We start from the raw sequence: 16,615 nt of genomic DNA, 5'->3' as shown, positions 1-16,615 counted from the left end.
GCCGGAACATATGGAGTCTCACAATATCCTACATCCAGCTAACTGTTCTTCATTTTCATTTTGTCTATTATTGCTTTACATGTCTATAATTGCACTTAGCCTTTGTTGTATTTTTTCTTGATTTGACTCTGAATGTACACATTTGTAAAGTGAGTAATTATGTTGAAAAATGTACTTCAACTCTTCTAAACTTTTAATAATTACTTTACTTTACTTACTTATTGTTGCTCAGTACTTGTGAGTATCTCTAAAAGAAATCCCTGAATCCAAAACCGTAATCCAATAACAATCCAGAACTATACTCTAGAGACATTGTACATATAACCTATTACATTTGATATTAATGTAACAGAATGTATTTTTTCTAACCACCTGTATATCTGTTTGATATACATGTGGTTGTCCTATGTGTATCCCAAATCTTCAATATTACAGGTATGATATATCCTGCGTGCATCTTTAATAATTTTCACGGTGTTGCATGCGATAAGCTTTCTATTTCTAATATTTGTTTCCTGCGAAGATGGATAAATTGTGCCTGTGGTTATTTTCAGATATATAATTAACTTGCCGTGCCAAAGGGTGGTATTAATCAATAAAGATAGAGACCTAAGTCATAACATTTTATTGCGGCTAATAAAACAAAAAAAAGAGCGTCGTTTAAGACCCAGTACATGTGTTAAAACCATAAATTGAAATAATCAAGATCAAATAAGCGATCTGAAATACAACAGGAAAACCAGGTAAAAGATACAGTAGCAGAATATTATAGTAAGCTTTGCAGTGATTACAAACTCATGCTCCAAATTCGCTATAAAATGAAAATCAATATTTCCACAAGTTCCTGCAACATAAAAGATAACCTTCATTGATTTTTCTAGACTTAGACTTCCCTGATAAAATCTAATATAAATTTTCAACCACAAGGATTTGGATCAGAGCAGGGGTGATAAGTCCTGCACATCTCTTAAGAGGTGGCAATTTTTTTCTAAAGTGCACATTCATACTATTTATAATTTGCCTTGTGCTAGTCAGGGCTGCTCGTGGTCTGTATCAGGCATCTCTTCTAATTTTTATTACTGCGAGCTTAAAGCTGGTTCCAGATAATTTGGGAGTTTCAGGGGAATCGCGATAGGGCTGATGGTGTAGCCTTGGCTGACTTGAGGAAAGAGCTAACCTGTAATAGCCTTCATGGCCATACTGATTAAATGTTGCCATAGATGAAAGGCCTGCCATCTCTGCAATAAATTAACCAATCACACAAATCCCAAGTCACTGCTAATCCTTTCGTGATACCATGATCCTCTGATCAGCTCAAGGAGGTGAAGAAACTGGCTTTTGACGGTTGGTTCTCTAACCCTGTATTTCATGTATACAACAAACTAATGACATCTAGCTAACCGGTTTAACTGGATAATCGTATTCTTCTTACGATTAACAAATGCTACGAAATTTACTCTCCAAATTAGGAAATTGTATTTTTTTTTTAAAACTATATATTTTCATAGATCAAATTTTGCGAACCAGTTCGTTAAGCATGAAAATAATGTTAATACTGTCACTGTGTCAATATTCCGCATTAAATAAGTTATTGCAATGGCTTTGTAAAATAAAACAAGCCTTGCACATAAATGGAATGTTAGCGAGTTCTTCACACGCTTCTGAAAGTGAGAAATTTAAAGTCAGGGTCTGTTGGACAGGTATTGATATAAAGATTTAATTCTCTGCACATTATCCTTGCATTTAGCAGACGGGCAGAACGGCTGGCTGTGTCATCTTCCAGAAGTGTGATCTTAGACTGCAGATATCATCATTATATGCTTTTAACACCATAACATCTGCTGCTCATTGTATTGCTTATGGTGCAAAGATTATTTGGGCACGAACCCCTTGGTTTGTGTCAAATCATTTATTAAACAGTTTAGCTCTACTGTGCTGTAGCTTGGATAATAACAAATGTGACCATATGCATTATCTATCTAACCCTGGACTTCAGAGGTAAGTTGCAAGTATTGGTCTAATTCGCCATCAGCCCTCATAGTCAATCATTGCTGTTTAACCCCTTAAGGACACATGACGTGTGTGACACGTCATGATTCCCTTTTATTCCAGAAGTTTGGTCCTTAAGGGGTTAAAGGAACACTATAGCGTTAGGAATACAAATGTGAAGCTCGGCATGCTATAGTGCCCCTGACCCTACTTTTTTCAGGCCCCTTTCACTGCTTGCATTAATATAAAATCAATTAAAAATTAAAATAAAAATGTTATACTTACCGTTGCACCTCCTGCAACAGAATGGAGGAGACATGGCCTCCTCCATCACTGCCCAATCCAATGCTCCTCGTACAGTCAGTGCAGGGAGAGCCCTGTGTTTTTTTCAAACTGTTTGAAAATGGACAAAGTGACCTTGTTTTGGAGGAATTTTCCTACATGGTAATACAATTTCCCATTCCTTTCTTGGGAACCAAATATTTCTTTCTTTTTTTTTATCTCTCTTTTTTGGTGCTCACATTATTCCTGGTGAATTACACAAATCCACACAAATAATTGCTACAAATGACTTAATTTGGCCCAATAACACATAACCTCTACAGCAGAAACATATTCCATAAATAATTTATAGTCAAAGGGTGAATATAAGCAACATATCGTCGTGACAAAAGAGTCTGAATAAATGAAGAGAATAAAGATAAAAACTAAAATGGACAGTAGAGCAACGAGTAGGAGAAGAAAATAAAAGAGGCCAAGATTATACAAAGAAGGAAGTGTACCATAAAGAAACATGGGGTACCTTCATAAACAGAGTTGACTATATGCTGGTTTTAATTAATATCCAATAAAAAATAAAACTCATAAAGTACATGAAAACATTAACTTTCTTACAGAAAAGGACTAAGATCCCATAGAACCCCAGACAGATTACCAGTTTGCTGGTCGTCCCCCCTCATTCTTCTCACAGGGATGGCAAATGGGACCAGTCAATGTTATGGTACTGTGGCCCCATGTTTATACTGTGGACCCTAGGCAGCTGCTTAAAGTCACCTAATGGTTAATCCCGCTCTGCTTCCTTAACTTCATTGAATGTATGTATAACTATACCAACATGGCCAAAGAGTCTTGTCATACCTATCACGTCTTCTGTGCCAACATAGGAAGCTGGATGGATACTCCTACTTATCTATTTATGATAAACATGGATCCCTAAGCAAACTAGATCTCATCCTCACATTTAAGTCTTCAGATAGCAGTGTCTCTAACTTATATGTTATGGTTCCTTGTAACATAACCCCGTTGTGAATATATAATTGACAATGAATTTACAAGGGATATTTAGGCGTGATTTAGTTAAGCGTAATGATACACCATGAGGTCTTTTCTAATAGGACTGAATTAAAAGAAAACACGCCCCAGCTAAAAGATTACACAGTGTAAAAGATGTAACACAGTATAAAACATGTATTTGCAGATGGGATGCATAGTGGAAGACTGTTACAGGAGGAACCCAGATCCTGCACCTGCCATCCCCAAAATTAGTGATTGGTGTCTCTCAAAAGTAAAGAACTGACTCTGACTCATAAGCAGGTTAGAAAGTTCGATTGGGGTTTCAACTGCTATAACTACAGTGCATGTTCAACACTATCAAAGGTTTGGCATCCCAAAAAAGTCAGCTTAGTTTTTAATGTTTCACAGGTCAATAACATTGTGTTGGATATTAACATATGCATTGCAGGACATGCTCAATCACAGCAAAAGCCAAATGTATCCTCCTTGGTTAAATAATGTGCTATTATTATTCATGATGTCAGTCACACAGCCCAAAACTCTCCTGATAGCCAACTGGTCTGATTTTACAGCATGCTAGTTGTTCTGAGCCAGAGGCTTTGTAGCTATGTCCTCAAGAAATATTTTCACTATTTACTTTAATAATGAATTTAAATTGTTAAACTGTAATTCAAGTATATACCTATAATCACAAAAGTCAATTGCAATCCCAAGAGGCACTCACTGGTACTCAAAGAGCTAAATGTCAATATAAAATGCAAAAAGTCCAAAAATTCATTAATTACTTCTGCTATTTTGTGGCTTTTTTTTTTTTTTTTAACATGATGGGTTTTTCAGAACTTGCAAGCATTTATATATCAAATATCTATGGCCATGATGATATGCAATAAGGTAGAACTTTTAATATGACCTTCCCTTAGGCTGATCTCCTCATTGTTGGACTTGCAGAGAATCAGCCTAGTGGTAAGGAGCAAAGCCCGAGAGGATTAATTAGTAAGGAGATTGCGGAACACAATATCTTGCCTGCAAAGCCTTCTGGTCCAGGAATCTGTAGCAACAAAATACTCTCTTGGTAATGCCGTGGTCCAAAAATAACAGATGTTAAACTAGTCAAAAGAAGTAACTTAAGAAAGTTTACTCAGCAAAATCACTAGCTGTAGAATGTAAAACAATTAAATTCTCGTCAAGTTTGAATCATTACATTGAATCCTCGCTATTCTACGTTTTTTTTTATATATTATACACAGTTTCTTTTTTTTAGCATCAATCTTTCTTTATTTAATCACACAATTTAGAGAAAAAAAAAGAACAAAACAGCAGTTGTGGTTAATAAAAGAGGGGGGGGGGGGGGACATATTTAATAATCACATTAAATTGTTTCCATCCCTTGAAGGCAATGCCTTTGGTAGCACAGTCAAGAATATTAAAACTCTGAATTTAGGCAAAAAACAACTAATCTGGAAAAATTCTCCAAGCCTGATATGGTCACATTCGACTATTTTGTCTTCATTTAGCTTTTCTGATTTTAATATTTTGCAATTTGCAGTTTAGTCAATAAACCTCGAGCAGACGGAGTGCCATATACCAGAGTTGTAAAGACGGGTAGATGGATTTCCTGGTATTACATGGATTTTTTTGTTACAATCATCTAAATGGTAAAAAGTTCAGTCCTTGTTTAAATCTAAACATGTTTTGCTCTTCGGGTCAATCTGTTTTGCTGGATTCTTCTCATTTAACCTTTTTATTTATTTATTTTTAAAATTCTTTATTTTTCTCAGACTCACTGAAGTGAGGAAACAACATTTTACAGGTGCTGTCAACGTATAACACATAAAAGAAGATATAAACACAGTTCTCAGCAACGTTAAGGGCAGACATTACTGTCGACTTATCTTTGGTGCTTTGAAAGCATATCACCAAGTCTCTTGGGACCGCCGCAGGAGCCTTTCTTGGTTTAGGGTTGCGGAATACGCTGTCCAGGATAACATTCTTGGCTTGTTTGGGTGTTAGCAGCGCCACCAGCAGGTGCCTCACCAGATGTGGGATTTTCGCCTCCGGTATTTCCTTGGGTATGCCCCTTATCTTGAGGTTCTTGCGCCGCCTCTGATCTTCCAAGGTGGCAAACCTCTGCTCGGTCAGTGCTTGCTGTTGCTGTAGGCCTTTCACTAAGTTTTCCAGTGCGGCTATTCTTCCGTCTGATATTTCGAAGAGGTCTCCAGAGTGCTCAGCCTGCCCACTAGGCCGGTGATGTCCACATGGAGAGAGGCCACATCAGCTTGGATGGTCTTTTGGAGGCCCATGAGTAGGTCCTTCAGTGCTCCCATTGTGACCGGCTGGGAGTCTGGAGTCTGGGATGTTGGTGCCTGCGTCGGTATGTCAGCAGTCTCCTGATAAAGCGGGTCTTCATCCGAGGATTTTGAACATTACTCCAGGTAGTCGGCCATCTTAGGCCTAGCTGCTTTGTGGACTTGTCTGAGCATATCCCTGATATTCATGCCCATCCGAGGCTTGTCCGGTTTTTGTTTTTTTGTTTTCCTGCCCATGGTTGCCGGGTATGCAATATTGTCCGGTTCAGGGCAGTAGGTTTGCCCTTTGTTATTGTTAGTTAATGCCGGAGCTCATGTAGTGTGTGACTGTCAGTTGCTGCCGCTAGGCTCTGCCCCCCTTACACACAGTTTCTTGTATCATATCTGCATAATATCAACTGAAAGTATAAAACAAATACTGTCACCTCCTTAAAAAAATATTTTTACATAATAAAAATGGCTCTGAATTGCTAGGTGGTAAGTTTTATCAAATGTTAAGAGCATAGAACGTGTGAAATGAACATAGGAATTTAATGGAATTGAACAATAGATTAATTATTTTAATTTAAATTTGATGTAAAGACGTTGTCTTATAGTTTTCTTCATTAAATAAGGATATTAGCATGTTTGTATAATATTATATATGACTATGTTCTGTAGCGTACGAATGTGTAAGGGAAGACAGTTTCTCTACTTCTGCTGAATCCAGTGATATATTTGGGCAGAGCAGGCACCTGCCTACTGGCACACAGTTGTATGGTGCAACCTTCGGCACTATAGATGTGGTGCACCACATGTCCTCTGATGCTTTGCCGGCATTATGGCTGTAAGAGCATTATAGGAGATCTAGTCCATAAGATCTGGAGGTTGCCTACCCCTGCTGTGGGCTGTGGAGATGGTGGAGAGGGAGCTGCTTTTGCACGTTCCCCAATGCGCTCTGTACTGGTGCTTTTTATACATGTCTGAATTGTCCCCCTTTTTACACACACATGAAGATGGTTGTAGTTTTCTCTCTGTTTTTGTCTGCTATTTTTTTTTTCTATTACTTTGTCTTCGTGTACGTTAAAACACTTTCTATACAATGGATTAAAAGGAATGGATCAAATACAGGAAAAGCACTTTATTTCACCCTTAGAGAACCATCCTCTTTCTTTAAATGCCTACAATTCTTAGACAATGCCAAATTCCTTATAATAAACCAAAAATCCTGTACAAACGCACACCTCAATTTAGAAGTAAATGTTTTGTCAAGTAAGGCAGAACACATAATGCACTTGAACTAGATATCCCTGAGCACACGAACAGAGCGCCACACAAGCCACCCTGCTGTCTGTTAATTAGTAGTAATGATACTAATCTGGGAATTAGGTATTCAAATGAAGGCTTTCTCAGCCTACCACACATTCCTAACGAAAGTACAATAAAGCTGGAACATGTGAATATAATCTATATTTATACGAGAGCAAGTAATGTTCACCTGTATCTACTTGGTTGTGCATTATTAGTGGAAGTCATCATAATATAATAACAACTGTTTCGACATGGTTTTTTTTCTATCCTCTTCATAACCAAGACTTTCCACACCATATATGCACAAGGTGTTACATCAAATTTATTTGAAAATAATAATATTTAAATAGAACATATATTTCAAATATAGAGTTAATGGGAGGGTACAAATAGTGTGAGAATAAAATGAAGGGCATTTATATATAAAGATTTGTGCGCCCAGTTTCAAGCGAATTGCGTTTCATTCGAATATTTGGCGGGGGCGGGGCCGGACTGCCAAGCTGGATGGCAGCATGCACGCAGAGCTCCTGCAAGCCATCAAACTCTAAGCTTTAAAACTATGATTTCCAGCACCCGAACCAACCACCAGCAACGGCCCACAGAGCTAAGGGGACACTGGATCCAGGGTGAGGCTGGCTTACTGAGCTGCAGTCCCCTGGAGGAGAGGGCAATGCCCCAATCGAGGCCTAATCCGGCGGTGAGGGGGGCAGACGGCCGCTGCCCCACTATCCTGCCTAACAGAACCCAGCCTGGGCCTCCCCCCCCCTCTGGACCGGTGGGGGTGATCCCAGTCCTCACCCCAAGGCCCTGACGAAGACATGGCAGCTGAAGCTGGGGGGCCTAACAGCTATGCCCAAGATGGCGAACGCCATGTGCACAGGAGACATGGCGAGAAACAGCTCACTCCCCGCGCTCACAGCCGACACTGCAACCCCTGACTCCAGACCCTGCCATACAGGGAAGCAGGATTATCTTTACCCACTAACGCAGCCACTCAAGTCAGCGATGTCAGCGGCTGCCCTGGGGGGATGGGGCTACATAACAGACCGGCCGTTGACGTATGGAGGGACCGAGTCTACCACCAAGCGTGTCACCTCAGCGGTAAGACAGACCTCCTACTCACCTCCCACTTGGCCGGCAACAGCATGACCCCTGCAGAGGCAGCCGCGTGTGGATGACGCCAGACCCCTCATCGCGGCTGACACCGGACCCCCAGGGGACCAAGCGGGACGAGCACTCCGTACCACAGCTGCAACCCCAGGGAAGCCTGTGAACGGCCTAGAGAGTGGCAGGGCTGGACTGTGTTATGCTGCATGCTCTGGTGGACACTCACCCACTGCTGCATGAAACGGACAGAGCAGGTACCGGATAGCAGCGGAATCCCCCCTGTATTTGAGGTGCCAGCGACACCACAACCACGGCCCCTCACTGAGGCAGCACTGGTAGCTTCTAACGGCCGGGGTGAAAATGGCCTAGCCTGAATACCACTTATAATCAAACTACACTAGCCTGTTTGTAAAGCCACTGCTATATATATGCATCAAGCAACCTTTCATATCTAGCAAGTATTATGTGCATAAACTTAATCTTGGTAAAGCGAATAGATATGTTTGCTTAGCTTAATCAGTTATGTAAACCATCACTGCATCATTTTCTTGTCTTCCTCATATCTCAAACTTGTTTTAAAAAAAAGTGCAGCATCTTGACTACCCATACCAACTGTTTAAGATGATTTCAAGTGTTGAACAAGTCAGTGTTTATGCCTGTAATTTACACTGCACTCAAAAATAAAGAATAAAAAAAAAAAAAAGAATTTTTGTCGACTGGTGATTCATTCGAGTTCCACAACTCCAAAACAACATAAAGACATAACACGAAACAAACCACACAGGCAACGAATGAGCCGTTTCGTTTTTTTTTATTTTTCGTTATTCCAGAGTTCAGCCTAAGTGAAGCGGTTTCATTTATTTTATTTGTTTTGTATTGCGGCATACTAGTAGGCACGATTTCGGTTAGTCTGGACTGTTATTTCATAAAACAATCGCATGGACAAAATTAATCTAGATCAAAACACCACGTGGACAAAATGTACGGTAGTTTGTCCAAATTAAAATACAGATGGAGAGATAGTAGCGAATGATAAAATGTTTAATCTTCTGGTGATTTGCCATGAATCAAGAGAGAAAAACACTTGAAGCTAAGCCAATCCATAGTTTTTTGTTTTTTGTTTTTTTATTCGACTTTTTCTTCCATTGATATTAGTATTCAATATTTTTGATCTGTAGGACTATTTGGTCCAATCATGTGACAGTTCCCCATGTGACACAGCAGACAGGAAAGGATGCTTTGAATAGAATTAACATGTTCCATAAAATTTCATTCGAGCTACAATTTGTTATCTGTAAGTAATGTATTCTGTGCTTTGTACAGGCATTAAAACGAATGAGACCTACAATACGTTATTTAGTTTAAATGTGATATTACTAAGTGAGCAGGTGCACCAGCACATTTAAGCTTAGCTAAGCAACTAGCAACTTGCTAAGCTGACATACTTCCCAACATACAGGAACTTGTGATTACTTACACATCAGCCTATTGTAGCAAAGTATAGCAAGAATTTTAATTTAACTAGAGAATCATCCTCCATCGCTCCCTCTTATAATGAAATAGCATTCTCTCCAGGAATGCATATTAGAGGCTTTGAAAGATGAAAGGTTTCTTTAGGATTAAGGATATGATTTCCCATGAAAAAAATATATTATTTCAGGCCATATAGGAATTTTCCTTTAACTTCATCTTACATTTTCAACGTTTTATTTGAAATTACAGTCTTCTAACACTCCCCGGTACTTAACTTCCTTTGAACATATTTGTAATTCTGTGTGTTCTCAATAAGGTTTGACCTCTCTATTTTATTATAAATTGCATCCTTCTGACTAGCTTACAGCAAAACCCAGTTACGTTTTACGAATCAGGGTTATGAAATTTTGTACTGATGTCAAAACAATGAGCAGCTAATTCAATAATTTCTGCATTTGCACTTTAAATAGAAAAAAGCAAATAGACAAATTTTGTCTGCCGAAATCTGTCTCATTAAAATTTTAGTTTTGTTTTTCATATTTGCTTAAATATTTATTTATTTTACATTATAGTTTGTTTTTTTTAAGGAAATACTGCATATTAAAGTAACAAAACAATTCCTTTCTGGTGACTTAAAGTTAGACTTTTTGCTTTATAATCCTTGCATTGTTGTGGTTATGGTAAACCCAGCCTCAGCCCATCATTCCTGTCCAGATTGGATGGAATTGTGTTTGATAATGTGGACGTATAGTTTTGATACATCCACCCCATCGCAATATGGATGGGCAATAGATGACATTGAGATTCAAATCATGAACTTCTGGCATCATAACAGCTACAATGAACTGCAGAGGTTTTGGTGTTTAGAGGGGCCTTTTAACTTTGTTGAGTAAGCATACATAATTCCTATTTTCTTGAAATATGGACATAAACAGGAAATATATATATATATATATTTTTTTTAAAAAGGGCCATTGTGTTGTGAGTTATTAAACATGTGAAAATACAATTATTTCTTGGGTATAGATAATTTTACAAAATAAGGATTACCGTAAGTGTAGTTTCTCTCTAAAATCATAAAATTATACTTTTATCACGATTCTCTGAACAATTCCTAGACTTTAAGTCTAAAGACCACAAAAAAACATTCAATTTTATAGAGCATGAATTAGTTTTCACTTTCCGATAACAGGTCCAAAATGCATTCTCTCTCAATAATTTAATTAATATGTACAAGATCTGCCCACGTTCACAATAAGAAATATTACTGGAAACCAAGATACCAGGAAAACAATTAATGCATTTATTGCTGTTAAATTACCTTAACTTGTTTATATGAGTGATTATTGCATGATGATATTAATCTCTAAGTGGTGAAATCAGCTGTAATCACTGTATATTAAGTTGTTTATAACAACACTGTATTGTACCGTGCTTCAGAATAGTTATATGTACAGTACATACACACACTTGCACACTAGCAACATGCACACTCTGATTAGAAGAGCGTATGTATCTATTTCACCCATTATTGTATACACTTATGAGATACCCAAATGTATGTCTTGATAAAAGTACTATGCTGTACTGAAAAATTAATGTTTATTAACATATGTTTATTCTTCACGGTGTATTCTAAAATAGTTTTTGTAATTAACTACTAGCGATGTGTATGGTCAAAGAATTCGGTTTGATTTGGAAATTCATGTAAGTAACAAAATGTGTATGCTTCGGCAATTCGGACCAATGGCATTCGGTACGGTTTGGCACTTCGGCAATCCGGCAATCCGGGATTCGGCAATTCAGAACTTCGATAATTCGGACTCTAACCCTAAGCCCCTAACCATAACCCTAACTCCTAACCACTTATTTTGCCCCTAGCCCCTAACCCTTAACCCTAACCACTTGTTTTACCACTTTTCAGAAATCCAAAGCACTTCAGAACTTCGGCAAATCTGAACTTCGTCAATTTGGAACTTCAGCAATTTGGAACTTTGGCAATTCTGAACTTCGGCAATTCATTTCAGTTCAGCACTTCGGAAATTTGGCACTTCGGAAATTAGGCCATTCGAACTTCAGACATTCGTAAGCATGCGAATGTCTGAATTGCACAAACAAAACAAAGTGCACATGTCTATTAACTACTCAGAGTGTGCTTCTTACACTTGCATTATATAGATATAGATATGCCACCTACCTAGAGATTGTTGTAGACCACGTACACCATTCATATCAACTGTGTTCCCTGGTGGCAGTGGCCTCTTTCAGCAGGATAGTGCCTTTTGCCACACTGCAAAAATTGTTCAAGAATGGTTTGGGGAATATGACAAAGAGTTCAAGGTATTGCATTGGCTTCTGAATTTCCCATCCCTCAATCCTATTGAGCATTTATGGAATGTGTTGGAACAACAAATCTGATCTATGGAGGCCCCTCCTGGCAACTTGGACTTAAAGGATCTGCTGCTAATGTCTTGCTGGCAGATACCACATTCACATTTAGAGGTCTTATGGAGTCTATGCTTCGACGTATCAGAACTGTTTTGGCAGCACGAGGTTGACTTACATGATATTAGGAACGTGGTTTTAATATTGTGGCTGATTAGTGTGTACATATATATATTTATCTTTAAAACCCATCAAGGAAATTATTATGAAAAAGTATTTTTGAACAGACATTTTTGCTTATTTTGCTATCAATTATTATTATTTTTTTAATCAGGTTCTTAATTTGGACAATATAAAAAAGTTCAAAAAAAATCTTTGTTTTTTTTTAGAAAACGCATATGACATATGGCATAAAACATCCAATTAGTTATTCTAATTTATTCTCTGCCACATTTCATACTTTTGCATTTGCATTTGTTTACATGCAGCATTTGAAGACAGTATTTATTGATGTGATTTTATATCGGCTGTCACTGATCTGAAACTGTACATTGAATAATAAAGCTTTGGGATTACAAAGGGGTCTCGTCACATTCTGCTGCATCCACCTTAAATAGAATGCTTATTGCTGGCAATTTAAATAAAAGCTTATAGATTGCATGCATCTTCAAGTATCATTCCACATGTCCCATTTAGCCTTGGGCTCCCTCTCAGCTCTAATCTGAAATGTATTGCTATTTATCTATCGGGTTATCAGGTTGAAGATAGATAATTCTATCTATCTCATTACAGGTTGTAGATAGATAATATCCATGCAGATGTGAGTTAGACAGATTATCTCCACAGATAAGAAAATGTAGTTTACTTTCTCTTATCTAGAGATAAAGTCTGTTGGGGTTCTAACATTAAGATTTGGAGGCAGGAGATCCAAAGCTAGAATGAAAGTGTGCCGATGATACAATATGTACTTTCAAATTATACCATTTCCAGGCCAACTAGGTGGCATTAGTTAAAGGAATACTGCAAACAAAAAAACAAACACATCGTGATGTAGTGGTTATGGTGGTCATGGTACCAGGAGAGCCCTACTGGCCCCCTCTAATGCAAGTAGTCAAACCACTTTAGAAAGGCTTTAATTGCTGTCTGGGATCTACCCCGCTTCTCCCCTTCCAGTTTTGGAGTCAGTTGATCACACTCCACCAATGAATTAAGCCCTACAATTCTGGGATAAGTTTAGATAGAGAATGTCCAGTTTTTAGGCCAAACGTGAAGAGGCATTCCATTGGACGGGTGACAAGGCACTCCTACAGCATGTACAATATTTCATATTATTTGAATGTTTTTCTTAAATACTCCAAATATAGGTATGGATGCTGACTGAGTGATATGTGATGGGTATACGTTGCATGACTCTGTATATTTATGAAACTCATGGAACGTAAACTCAAGTTGGACTATGACTTGACCATGAAAGGTAAATATAACGTATATTTTCTTATGGGTTGTAGTTACAGCATTGGATTGTCTTCCTGAAGCAAAAAGTGTTATCTTACAAGACATTTAGAGTGCATGCATGTATAAATAGTTAGTTCTGAAGTGAGTAAAGGACACAAGCCCGCAGAAGAAGAGAGGAAGCTCACCTGTGTGTCCATTTGCTGCACTAACGTTTAGTTGACACAAGTTAACAGCCGCTTGTGAAACATGATTGTAAATTTTATTTCACATGATATTTTTTTTTAAAGAAAAATAAATCTGAAGGTTTTTTAAAAGAAAAATAAATCTGAAGGTTTTTACACAAGTATGATGGCATTCTATTGGTGAGCCTACTTTGCACTAAGAAAGAAGAGTATATATTCATTTATATATTATTTTATATATTTATTTATAAACTAAATTCTATAAGCTAAACTGCAGGCTGCTCTGCTCCAGTGTGGATTCCCATTCACAAGTGCTGGAATGAAGTGATCTGAGATCACTTCCTCTACGTGCTGCAATGCATAAATTGAGGATTGTCCTTCACCACCTTTTCGTATTAGCAGATATCTAGAGTTTCACTGGGACTCCTGATAGGCCAGATCCTGTTTGGCTCTGGCAGCCTTGAGTGCCATGTAAAGACACTTCAAGTGCTGTGCATGGCACACGTGCCATAGGTTGTCTACCCTTGCCCAAGTATACACTGCCAAAGCATTATCACGTGTGCTTCCAGTGCATTATCATGGGGCGTGCTTACAGTGCAATTTTGTAATATTTGTTTCCACTGCGTGCATTATCATGTTGTGTGCTTTTTAAACTTCATTATTTTTTTAAACTCTAAAAAACACTTTCTCATATTCAGTAGATGTGACAAAAAAAGAATATATTGCAATGGCCATATACCCTACTTATTCACATTTATAAAGAATTCAATGGCATTACTGGATGTAGCCTTATAAAAATGTAAACAGAATCTGTATAAAGGTGGATATTATAATCTGCAAAGAATACCTGCAAAATACTTAGTATACTCAGAACCTTCCTTCATTTCCCCCTTCCTTGCTTTTAAAGCATGTAAAGTGAGGTTGTGTTTTCTCACTGACTAACTAATGCTTTTTGACGAAATGCAAGTTTTACCTCATTTAAAGTGAAACTGTCACCACTTGCCTGGCCTACCGCTCCCCAGACCACAATCTGTAATCACTTGTGTAACACCCACCGCCAGTCCGACAGTGCTCCTCCCAAGTTTTTTGTCGATTTGCTCTGCTTGGGGACATTTTTCCAAGCAAGGCAAACCTTCTCCATTGAACGGACAATAAAGCCAGCATGCCTTAATCTGAAAGGAGTGACGTCATTGGCTAGGGAATAACGATTGCAATCACAGCGCATGGACCTCCTGTGTTAGATCTCTTCCGCTCTCCCTGTCTCACAATTCCGCGACATTGAGTGTCTGCCAAGGAATTGAGAAACAGATAGGAGGAAAAAAGCAACCTATTTTTAAATAGGTTTTCTCCCAAACTATACATTTGCTAGCAAAATGGCCAGCACAATGTATAGATAGATTTTAAAGCTCTTTTAAAGGAGCTAGGTAAAAAAAAAAAAAAAAAAAATAACATGACAGTTTCACTTTTATATCACATGAAAAGTACTACATGAGGCCTGGGCAGATTCACAGCACCTTCAGCTATGCAATAAAACAAGAAGTAGAATTTCCATCAGCCAGAATCAACCAATCAGCACGTTGAATTAATTTGTGTAATCCATCTTAAATAACAGATTCATAGAATCCCATATTTGCCATTTTATCCACTGCCTAATTTCCTGTTAACACGTCATGTAAATTCTAGATAAGACTGTCATTTTTTTTTTTTTTCTCCTTCAAATTCTATTTCTCTTATTACGTTTCAAAAGGTGTCCAATGGGTCACGGCCATAATTGAAGTTTTATGCCTCATTACAATTCAAATAGTTCAGTCGATTTTTTTTTTCTTTTGGTAATTCCTTTATCCCATGCTACAATTAGCAACTTTGCTTCCATTACAAATGACTAAAACCCTGATTTTTTTTTAGATTTTTTTTTTTTTTTTTACGGAGTATATGTGTTGGTCAATGGGTGTAAATGTCCAAAACACAAGACCCTTATCTACTCTTACTTTACCAGCTGAAAAAAAAAAAGACAGTTCTACTACCTCCAAAATCTGCATTTCCAGCTAGCAGCTGCTATCAGAAAGCTAAATAGGAAAAATATGCAAACGTGCACACTAATTCCCTTTGGAGATAGATCTGGCTACAGCCCTGTCATAAATCAGAGAATTTCGATATGAAATGAGGCAAGCAAGTCTAATCATTTCTGCATTTCAAATTGGATCACTGACTCAATCACTGGGCTTTTTTAAACTGCTTGCCTAAGAGCAAATGTGAGGCGGCAGATAATTCTGAAGAAATCTCTTTTGTGGCCGCAGAACTCTTTTAACTGTTTCAAGACTGAGAGCCACATTTCAGTGATAATAACACATATCTGCTTCCAGAGATATGGATCCTAAAAGGCATTTCTCTTCTCTTTTAACTTATATAATCCAACCAATATTAGTTTATGTATATGGGCGCCTAGGAATTTGCGTATTAAAATGAACATTTTTGTTGTTAGTAAGATGGAAGATGTGAAGCTCATATATTTCCATATCTGTGGAATTCACATAGAATTACCTACAGAACAACAGAGACGGCCTATTTTCGTATTTATTTTACAATAACAAGATATGTGTCTTGCAATTTATTCACATACACACGCATGCACACACATATGTCAAATCCGCATTCCTAATTATGACTTTTTTTGAGTTCAGTCAGTTGACTGAATAGTATTTTTAATGAGAAATATTTTTTTTAGTGATACAATATATATTTTTCATCAAATAATGTATAGCTACTTATATAAACTGTTACTGTTTCCAGTTTTATTTGCGATTTTCACGATATAAAAAATCATATTCAGCAAAATCTTACTTGTCTAAAGTGTAACACATGAATGAGAAGCACAAGAGTATTCAGTTTGTGTAATAGATTTCATGTTATAACAAATTCTGCAAAGCTTGCAATGAAATATAACCTCTATTAACCTAAATGGATTGCTACAAATTCTTAATTTCAGGTAAGAAATATGCAGGGTTCTTCAAGTTATGCTTAACTGTACATTACATATCTGTTCAGGTATATGAATAAGTCTACCAAAAACAACAAACCACTACCTAGCTGTTTACTTATTTACACCTATTCCCCCCTTAATTATTTGATAGAAAG

At 37.6% G+C, this 16,615-nt stretch overlaps 1 protein-coding gene across 3 annotated transcripts in view; it reads right to left on the bottom strand.

The window, feature by feature from the left end:
• Positions 1 to 16,615, bottom strand: part of ZFPM2 (zinc finger protein, FOG family member 2) — a 318,084-nt gene that overhangs the window by 140,572 nt on the left and 160,897 nt on the right. The gene's annotated exons all lie outside the window — the stretch shown is intronic.

This window comes from Pelobates fuscus, chromosome 4 (assembly GCF_036172605.1).
Source record: "Pelobates fuscus isolate aPelFus1 chromosome 4, aPelFus1.pri, whole genome shotgun sequence".
In the NCBI taxonomy this organism is placed as follows: Eukaryota; Metazoa; Chordata; class Amphibia; order Anura; family Pelobatidae; genus Pelobates; species Pelobates fuscus.
The sequence above is the reverse complement of the archived record's forward strand: the minus strand, read 5'-3'. Positions and strand labels throughout refer to the sequence as shown.